The sequence below is a fragment of the Hesperophylax consimilis genome, chromosome 31 (assembly GCF_061612785.1).
Source record: "Hesperophylax consimilis isolate HC1 chromosome 31, BYU_Hcon_1.0, whole genome shotgun sequence".
Classification (NCBI taxonomy): Eukaryota; Metazoa; Arthropoda; class Insecta; order Trichoptera; family Limnephilidae; genus Hesperophylax; species Hesperophylax consimilis.
In genome coordinates, this window is record NC_142866.1 from 510,689 (window position 1) to 521,840 (window position 11,152).

An 11,152-nucleotide genomic window follows, 5' to 3' on the forward strand; every position below is an offset into this window, starting at 1 on the left:
CTTACAAAGTTCGAACCCAAGGCTGAAATAAGGCTCCATAAAAAAGATGGTTTTTCTAAAAAGACAACTTTATGAGAATTTTTTGACTGAGTTCGATTTGGATAACGATTCTTATCACTATTCCAATATTTCAGCCCGTTTGGTCCCTTAAAACCTGAGAAAACTGCTTGCAAAGTTCGAACCCAAGTCTGAAATTTGCGTCACTAAAAATCATAATTTTTCTAAAAATACATTTTTATGGAGATTTTATGACTGATTTCGATTTGTACCATGCTTCTAATAACTTTTCCTAAATTTCAGCCAATTTGGTCCATAGAACCTGACAAAACTGCTTCAAAAGTTCGAACCCAAGTCTGAAATTAGCGTCCATCAAAATAATAATTTTTCTTAAAATAAAATTTTATGGAGATTTTGTGACTGAATTCAATTTGGTTAGCGATTCTTATGACTATTTCGAAATTTCAGCCAGTTTGGTCGCATAGAACCTGAGAAAACTGCTTCTAAAGTTCGAACCCAAGTCTGAAATTAGCGTCCATAAAAATCATAATTTTTCTAAAAATACGACTTTATGGAGATTTTGTGACTGAGTTCGATTTTGATTGCGATTCTTATCACTATTACAAAATTTCAGCCAGTTTGGTCCCATAGAACCTGAGAAAACTGCTTCCAAATTTCGAACCCAAGTCTGAAATAAGCGTCCATAAAAATAATAATTTTTCTAAAAATACAATTTTATGGAGATTTTGTGACTGATTTCGATTTGTACCATGCTTCTTATCACTTTTCCTAAATTTCAGCCAATTTGGTCCCATAGAACCTGAGAAAACTGCTTCCAAAGTTCGAACCCAAGTCTGAAATTAGCGTCCAAAAAAATTAAAAATTTTCTAAAAATACAACTTTATGGAGATTTTGTGACTGAATTCAATTTGGTTAGCGATTCTTATCAATATTAGAAAATTTCAGCCAGTTTGGTCCCATAGAACCTGAGAAAACTGCTTCCCAAGTTTGAACCCAAGGCTAAAATTAGGCTCCATAAAAAAGATGGTTTTTCTTATAATTAAACTTTATGCAGATTTTGTGACTGAGTTCGATTTGGTTAACGATTCTTATCACTATTCCAATATTTCAGCCCGTTTGGTCCCATAAAACCTGAGAAAACTGCTTTCAAAGTTCGAACCCAAGTCTGAAATGTGCGTCCATAAAAATCATAATTTTTCTAAAAATACAACTTTATGGAGATTTGTAACTGATTTCGATTTGTCCCATGCTTCTTATCAATTTTCCTTAATTTCAGCCAATTTAGTCCCATACGACCTGAGAAAACTGCTTCCAAAGTCGGATCCCATGGCTGGAAAAGCTCCATAAAAATGATGGTTTTTCTAAAAAGAGAACTTTATGGAGATTTTGTGACTGAATTCGATTTGGATAGCGATTCTTATCACTATTTCAAAATTTCTGCCAGTTTGGTTGCATAGAACCTGAGAAGACTGCTTCTAAAGTTCGTACCCAAGTCTCAAATTAGCCTCCATAAAAAAGATGGTTTTTCTTAAAATTAAACTTTATGAAGATTTTGTGACTGAGTTCGATTTGGTTAACGATTCTTATCACTATTCCATTATTTCAGCCAGTTTGGTCGCATAGAACCTGAGAAAACTGCTTCTAAATTTCGAACCCAAGTCTGAAATTAGCGTCCATAAAAATCATAATTTTTCTAAAAATACGACTTTATGGAGATTTTGTGACTGAGTTCGATTTTGATTGCGATTCTTATCACTATTACAAAATTTCAGCCAGTTTGGTCCCATAGAACCTGAGAAAACTGCTTCCAAATTTCGAACCCAAGTCTGAAATAAGCGTCCATAAAAATCATAATTTTTCTAAAAATACAACTTTATGGAGATTTTGTGACTGAGTTCGATTTGGATAACGATTCTTATCACTATTCCAATATTTCAGCCAGTTTGGTCCCATAGAACCTGAAAAAACTGCTTCTAAAGTTCGAACCCAAGTCTGAAATTAGCGTCCATAAAAATCATGATTTTTCTAAAAATACAACTTTATGGAGATTTTGTAACTGAGTTCGATTTGGATATCGATTATTATTATTATTATTAATTAATTGCCGGAAACCCGGGCGTTTATTGCTATTACGATTCTTATCACTATTCAAAAATTTCAGCCATTTTGGTCGCATAGAACCTGAGAAAACTGCTTCTAAAGTTCGAACCCAAGTCTGAAATTATCGTCAGTAAAAATCTTGGGTACGAACTTTAGAAGCAGTTTTGTCAGGTTCTATGGACCAAATTGGCTGAAATTTAGGAAAAAGGATAAGAAGCATGGTACAAATCGAAATCATTCACAAAATCTCCATAAAGTTGTATTTTTAGAAAAATTATGATTTTTACTGACGCTAATTTCAAACTTGGGTTCGAACTTTAGAAGCAGTTTTCCCAGGTTCTATGTGACCAAACTGGCTGAAATTTCGAAATAGTCATAAGAATCGCTAACCAAATTGAATTCAGTCACAAAATCTCCATAAAATTTTATTTTAAGAAAAATTATTATTTTGATGGACGCTAATTTCAGACTTGGGTTCGAACTTTTGAAGCAGTTTTGTCAGGTTCTATGGACCAAATTGGCTGAAATTTAGGAAAAGTTATTAGAAGCATGGTACAAATCGAAATCAGTCATAAAATCTCCATAAAAATGTATTTTTAGAAAAATTATGATTTTTAGTGACGCAAATTTCAGACTTGGGTTCGAACTTTGCAAGCAGTTTTCTCAGGTTTTAAGGGACCAAACGGGCTGAAATATTGGAATAGTGATAAGAATCGTTATCCAAATCGAACTCAGTCAAAAATTCTCATAAAGTTGTCTTTTTAGAAAAACCATCCTTTTTATGGAGCCTTATTTCAGCCTTGGGTTCGAACTTTGTAAGCAGTTTTCTCAGGTTGTATGGGACTAAATTGGCTGAAATTAAGGAAAAGTGATAAGAAGCATGGTACAAATCGAAATCAGTTACAAATCTCCATAAAGTTGTATTTTTAGAAAAATTATGATTTTTATGGACGCTAATTTCAGACTTGGGTTCGAAATTTAGAAGCAGTTTTCTCAGGTTCTATGCGACCAAACTGGCTGAAATAATGGAATAGTGATAAGAATCGTTAACCAAATCGAACTCAGTCACAAAATCTTCATAAAGTTTAATTTTAAGAAAAACCATCTTTTTTATGGAGCCTAATTTCAGCCTTGGGTTCAAACTTGGGAAGCAGTTTTCTCAGGTTCTATGGGACCAAACTGGCTGAAATTTTCTAATATTGATAAGAATCGCTAACCAAATTGAATTCAGTCACAAAATCTCCATAAAATTTTATTTTAAGAAAAATTATTATTTTGATGGACGCTAATTTCAGACTTGGGTTCGAACTTTTGAAGCAGTTTTGTCAGGTTCTATGGACCAAATTGGCTGAAATTTAGGAAAAAGGATAAGAAGCATGGTACAAATCGAAATCATTCACAAAATCTCCATAAAGTTGTATTTTTAGAAAAATTATGATTTTCAGTGACGCAAATTTCAGACTTGGGTTCGAACTTTGCAAGCAGTTTTCTCAGGTTTTAAGGGACCAAACGGGCTGAAATATTGGAATAGTGATAAGAATCGTTATCCAAATCGAACTCAGTCACAAAATCTTCATAAAGTTAACTTTTTAGAAAAACCATCTTTTTTATGGAGCCTAATTCCAGCCTTGGGTTCCAACTTTGTAAGCAGTTTTCTCAGGTTCTATGGGACCAAATTGGCTGAAATTAAGGAAAAGTTATAAGAAGCATGGTACAAATCGAAATCAGTCATAAAATCTCCATAAAAATGTATTTTTAGAAAAATTATGATTTTTAGTGACGCAAATTTCAGACTTGGGTTCGAACTTTGCAAGCAGTTTTCTCAGGTTTTAAGGGACCAAACGGGCTGTAATATTGGAATAGTGATAAGAATCGCCATCCAAATCGAACTCAGTCAAAAAATCTTCATAAAGTTGTCTTTTTAGAAAAACCATCTTTTTTATGGAGCCTTATTTCAGCCTTGGGTTCGAACTTTGTAAGCAGTTTTCTCAGGTTGTATGGGACTAAATTGGCTGAAATTAAGGAAAAGTGATAAGAAGCATGGTACAAATCGAAATCAGTTACAAATCTCCATAAAGTTGTATTTTTAGAAAAATTATGATTTTTACTGACGCTAATTTCAAACTTGGGTTCGAACTTTAGAAGCAGTTTTCCCAGGTTCTATGTGACCAAACTGGCTGAAATTTCGAAATAGTCATAAGAATCGCTAACCAAATTGAATTCAGTCACAAAATCTCCATAAAATTTTATTTTAAGAAAAATTATTATTTTGATGGACGCTAATTTCAGACTTGGGTTCGAACTTTTGAAGCAGTTTTCTCAGGTTCTATGGACCAAATTGGCTGAAATTTAGGAAAAGTGATAAGAAGCATGGTACAAATCGAAATCATTCACAAAATCTCCATAAAGTTGTATTTTTAGAAAAATTATGATTTTTACTGACGCTAATTTCAAACTTGGGTTCGAACTTTAGAAGCAGTTTTCCCAGGTTCTATGTGACCAAACTGGCTGAAATTTCGAAATAGTCATAAGAATCGCTAACCAAATTGAATTCAGTCACAAAATCTCCATAAAATTTTATTTTAAGAAAAATTATTATTTTGATGGACGCTAATTTCAGACTTGGGTTCGAACTTTTGAAGCAGTTTTGTCAGGTTCTATGGACCAAATTGGCTGAAATTTAGGAAAAGTTATTAGAAGCATGGTACAAATCGAAATCAGTCATAAAATCTCCATAAAAATGTATTTTTAGAAAAATTATGATTTTTAGTGACGCAAATTTCAGACTTGGGTTCGAACTTTGCAAGCAGTTTTCTCAGGTTTTAAGGGACCAAACGGGCTGAAATATTGGAATAGTGATAAGAATCGTTATCCAAATCGAACTCAGTCAAAAATTCTCATAAAGTTGTCTTTTTAGAAAAACCATCCTTTTTATGGAGCCTTATTTCAGCCTTGGGTTCGAACTTTGTAAGCAGTTTTCTCAGGTTGTATGGGACTAAATTGGCTGAAATTAAGGAAAAGTGATAAGAAGCATGGTACAAATCGAAATCAGTTACAAATCTCCATAAAGTTGTATTTTTAGAAAAATTATGATTTTTATGGACGCTAATTTCAGACTTGGGTTCGAAATTTAGAAGCAGTTTTCTCAGGTTCTATGCGACCAAACTGGCTGAAATAATGGAATAGTGATAAGAATCGTTAACCAAATCGAACTCAGTCACAAAATCTTCATAAAGTTTAATTTTAAGAAAAACCATCTTTTTTATGGAGCCTAATTTCAGCCTTGGGTTCAAACTTGGGAAGCAGTTTTCTCAGGTTCTATGGGACCAAACTGGCTGAAATTTTCTAATATTGATAAGAATCGCTAACCAAATTGAATTCAGTCACAAAATCTCCATAAAATTTTATTTTAAGAAAAATTATTATTTTGATGGACGCTAATTTCAGACTTGGGTTCGAACTTTTGAAGCAGTTTTGTCAGGTTCTATGGACCAAATTGGCTGAAATTTAGGAAAAAGGATAAGAAGCATGGTACAAATCGAAATCATTCACAAAATCTCCATAAAGTTGTATTTTTAGAAAAATTATGATTTTCAGTGACGCAAATTTCAGACTTGGGTTCGAACTTTGCAAGCAGTTTTCTCAGGTTTTAAGGGACCAAACGGGCTGAAATATTGGAATAGTGATAAGAATCGCCATCCAAATCGAACTCAGTCAAAAAATCTTCATAAAGTTGTCTTTTTAGAAAAACCATCTTTTTTATGGAGCCTTATTTCAGCCTTGGGTTCGAACTTTGTAAGCAGTTTTCTCAGGTTGTATGGGACTAAATTGGCTGAAATTAAGGAAAAGTTATTAGAAGCATGGTACAAATCGAAATCATTCACAAAATCTCCATAAAGTTGTATTTTTAGAAAAATTATGATTTTTACTGACGCTAATTTCAAACTTGGGTTCGAACTTTAGAAGCAGTTTTCCCAGGTTCTATGTGACCAAACTGGCTGAAATTTCGAAATAGTCATAAGAATCGCTAACCAAATTGAATTCAGTCACAAAATCTCCATAAAATTTTATTTTAAGAAAAATTATTATTTTGATGGACGCTAATTTCAGACTTGGGTTCGAACTTTTGAAGCAGTTTTCTCAGGTTCTATGGACCAAATTGGCTGAAATTTAGGAAAAGTTATTAGAAGCATGGTACAAATCGAAATCAGTCATAAAATCTCCATAAAAATGTATTTTTAGAAAAATTATGAGTTTTAGTGACGCAAATTTCAGACTTGGGTTCGAACTTTGCAAGCAGTTTTCTCAGGTTTTAAGGGACCAAACGGGCTGAAATATTGGAATAGTGATAAGAATCGTTATCCAAATCGAACTCAGTCAAAAATTCTCATAAAGTTGTCTTTTTAGAAAAACCATCCTTTTTATGGAGCCTTATTTCAGCCTTGGGTTCGAACTTTGTAAGCAGTTTTCTCAGGTTGTATGGGACTAAATTGGCTGAAATTAAGGAAAAGTGATAAGAAGCATGGTACAAATCGAAATCAGTTACAAATCTCCATAAAGTTGTATTTTTAGAAAAATTATGATTTTTATGGACGCTAATTTCAGACTTGGGTTCGAAATTTAGAAGCAGTTTTCTCAGGTTCTATGCGACCAAACTGGCTGAAATAATGGAATAGTGATAAGAATCGTTAACCAAATCGAACTCAGTCACAAAATCTTCATAAAGTTTAATTTTAAGAAAAACCATCTTTTTTATGGAGCCTAATTTCAGCCTTGGGTTCAAACTTGGGAAGCAGTTTTCTCAGGTTCTATGGGACCAAACTGGCTGAAATTTTCTAATATTGATAAGAATCGCTAACCAAATTGAATTCAGTCACAAAATCTCCATAAAATTTTATTTTAAGAAAAATTATTATTTTGATGGACGCTAATTTCAGACTTGGGTTCGAACTTTTGAAGCAGTTTTGTCAGGTTCTATGGACCAAATTGGCTGAAATTTAGGAAAAGTTATTAGAAGCATAGTACAAATCGAAATCAGTCATAAAATCTCCATAAAAATGTATTTTTAGAAAAATTATGATTTTTAGTGACGCAAATTTCAGACTTGGGTTCGAACTTTGCAAGCAGTTTTCTCAGGTTTTAAGGGACCAAACGGGCTGAAATATTGGAATAGTGATAAGAATCGTTATCCAAATCGAACTCAGTCAAAAATTCTCATAAAGTTGTCTTTTTAGAAAAACCATCCTTTTTATGGAGCCTTATTTCAGCCTTGGGTTCGAACTTTGTAAGCAGTTTTCTCAGGTTGTATGGGACTAAATTGGCTGAAATTAAGGAAAAGTGATAAGAAGCATGGTACAAATCGAAATCAGTTACAAATCTCCATAAAGTTGTATTTTTAGAAAAATTATGATTTTTATGGACGCTAATTTCAGACTTGGGTTCGAAATTTAGAAGCAGTTTTCTCAGGTTCTATGCGACCAAACTGGCTGAAATAATGGAATAGTGATAAGAATCGTTAACCAAATCGAACTCAGTCACAAAATCTTCATAAAGTTTAATTTTAAGAAAAACCATCTTTTTTATGGAGCCTAATTTCAGCCTTGGGTTCAAACTTGGGAAGCAGTTTTCTCAGGTTCTATGGGACCAAACTGGCTGAAATTTTCTAATATTGATAAGAATCGCTAACCAAATTGAATTCAGTCACAAAATCTCCATAAAATTTTATTTTAAGAAAAATTATTATTTTGATGGACGCTAATTTCAGACTTGGGTTCGAACTTTTGAAGCAGTTTTGTCAGGTTCTATGGACCAAATTGGCTGAAATTTAGGAAAAAGGATAAGAAGCATGGTACAAATCGAAATCATTCACAAAATCTCCATAAAGTTGTATTTTTAGAAAAATTATGATTTTCAGTGACGCAAATTTCAGACTTGGGTTCGAACTTTGCAAGCAGTTTTCTCAGGTTTTAAGGGACCAAACGGGCTGAAATATTGGAATAGTGATAAGAATCGTTATCCAAATCGAAATCAGTCACAAAATCTTCATAAAGTTAACTTTTTAGAAAAACCATCTTTTTTATGGAGCCTAATTCCAGCCTTGGGTTCCAACTTTGTAAGCAGTTTTCTCAGGTTCTATGGGACCAAATTGGCAGAAATTAAGGAAAAGTTATTAGAAGCATGGTACAAATCGAAATCAGTCATAAAATCTCCATAAAAATGTATTTTTAGAAAAATTATGATTTTTAGTGACGCAAATTTCAGACTTGGGTTCGAACTTTGCAAGCAGTTTTCTCAGGTTTTAAGGGACCATACGGGCTGAAATATTGGAATAGTGATAAGAATCGTTATCCAAATCGAAATCAGTCACAAAATCTTCATAAAGTTAACTTTTTAGAAAAACCATCTTTTTTATGGAGCCTAATTCCAGCCTTGGGTTCCAACTTTGTAAGCAGTTTTCTCAGGTTCTATGGGACCAAATTGGCAGAAATTAAGGAAAAGTTATTAGAAGCATGGTACAAATCGAAATCAGTCATAAAATCTCCATAAAAATGTATTTTTAGAAAAATTATGATTTTTAGTGACGCAAATTTCAGACTTGGGTTCGAACTTTGCAAGCAGTTTTCTCAGGTTTTAAGGGACCAAACGGGCTGAAATATTGGAATAGTGATAAGAATCGCCATCCAAATCGAACTCAGTCAAAAAATCTTCATAAAGTTGTCTTTTTAGAAAAACCATCTTTTTTATGGAGCCTTATTTCAGCCTTGGGTTCGAACTTTGTAAGCAGTTTTCTCAGGTTGTATGGGACTAAATTGGCTGAAATTAAGGAAAAGTGATAAGAAGCATGGTACAAATCGAAATCAGTTACAAATCTCCATAAAGTTGTATTTTTAGAAAAATTATGATTTTTACTGACGCTAATTTCAAACTTGGGTTCGAACTTTAGAAGCAGTTTTCCCAGGTTCTATGTGACCAAACTGGCTGAAATTTCGAAATAGTCATAAGAATCGCTAACCAAATTGAATTCAGTCACAAAATCTCCATAAAATTTTATTTTAAGAAAAATTATTATTTTGATGGACGCTAATTTCAGACTTGGGTTCGAACTTTTGAAGCAGTTTTCTCAGGTTCTATGGACCAAATTGGCTGAAATTTAGGAAAAGTGATAAGAAGCATGGTACAAATCGAAATCATTCACAAAATCTCCATAAAGTTGTATTTTTAGAAAAATTATGATTTTTACTGACGCTAATTTCAAACTTGGGTTCGAACTTTAGAAGCAGTTTTCCCAGGTTCTATGTGACCAAACTGGCTGAAATTTCGAAATAGTCATAAGAATCGCTAACCAAATTGAATTCAGTCACAAAATCTCCATAAAATTTTATTTTAAGAAAAATTATTATTTTGATGGACGCTAATTTCAGACTTGGGTTCGAACTTTTGAAGCAGTTTTGTCAGGTTCTATGGACCAAATTGGCTGAAATTTAGGAAAAGTTATTAGAAGCATGGTACAAATCGAAATCAGTCATAAAATCTCCATAAAAATGTATTTTTAGAAAAATTATGATTTTTAGTGACGCAAATTTCAGACTTGGGTTCGAACTTTGCAAGCAGTTTTCTCAGGTTTTAAGGGACCAAACGGGCTGAAATATTGGAATAGTGATAAGAATCGTTATCCAAATCGAACTCAGTCAAAAATTCTCATAAAGTTGTCTTTTTAGAAAAACCATCCTTTTTATGGAGCCTTATTTCAGCCTTGGGTTCGAACTTTGTAAGCAGTTTTCTCAGGTTGTATGGGACTAAATTGGCTGAAATTAAGGAAAAGCGATAAGAAGCATGGTACAAATCGAAATCAGTTACAAATCTCCATAAAGTTGTATTTTTAGAAAAATTATGATTTTTATGGACGCTAATTTCAGACTTGGGTTCGAAATTTAGAAGCAGTTTTCTCAGGTTCTATGCGACCAAACTGGCTGAAATAATGGAATAGTGATAAGAATCGTTAACCAAATCGAACTCAGTCACAAAATCTTCATAAAGTTTAATTTTAAGAAAAACCATCTTTTTTATGGAGCCTAATTTCAGCCTTGGGTTCAAACTTGGGAAGCAGTTTTCTCAGGTTCTATGGGACCAAACTGGCTGAAATTTTCTAATATTGATAAGAATCGCTAACCAAATTGAATTCAGTCACAAAATCTCCATAAAATTTTATTTTAAGAAAAATTATTATTTTGATGGACGCTAATTTCAGACTTGGGTTCGAACTTTTGAAGCAGTTTTGTCAGGTTCTATGGACCAAATTGGCTGAAATTTAGGAAAAAGGATAAGAAGCATGGTACAAATCGAAATCATTCACAAAATCTCCATAAAGTTGTATTTTTAGAAAAATTATGATTTTCAGTGACGCAAATTTCAGACTTGGGTTCGAACTTTGCAAGCAGTTTTCTCAGGTTTTAAGGGACCAAACGGGCTGAAATATTGGAATAGTGATAAGAATCGTTATCCAAATCGAACTCAGTCACAAAATCTTCATAAAGTTAACTTTTTAGAAAAACCATCTTTTTTATGGAGCCTAATTCCAGCCTTGGGTTCCAACTTTGTAAGCAGTTTTCTCAGGTTCTATGGGACCAAATTGGCTGAAATTAAGGAAAAGTTATTAGAAGCATGGTACAAATCGAAATCAGTCATAAAATCTCCATAAAAATGTATTTTTAGAAAAATTATGATTTTTAGTGACGCAAATTTCAGACTTGGGTTCGAACTTTGCAAGCAGTTTTCTCAGGTTTTAAGGGACCAAACGGGCTGTAATATTGGAATAGTGATAAGAATCGCCATCCAAATCGAACTCAGTCAAAAAATCTTCATAAAGTTGTCTTTTTAGAAAAACCATCTTTTTTATGGAGCCTTATTTCAGCCTTGGGTTCGAACTTTGTAAGCAGTTTTCTCAGGTTGTATGGGACTAAATTGGCTGAAATTAAGGAAAAGTGATAAGAAGCATGGTACAAATCGAAATCAGTTACAAATCTCCATAAAGTTG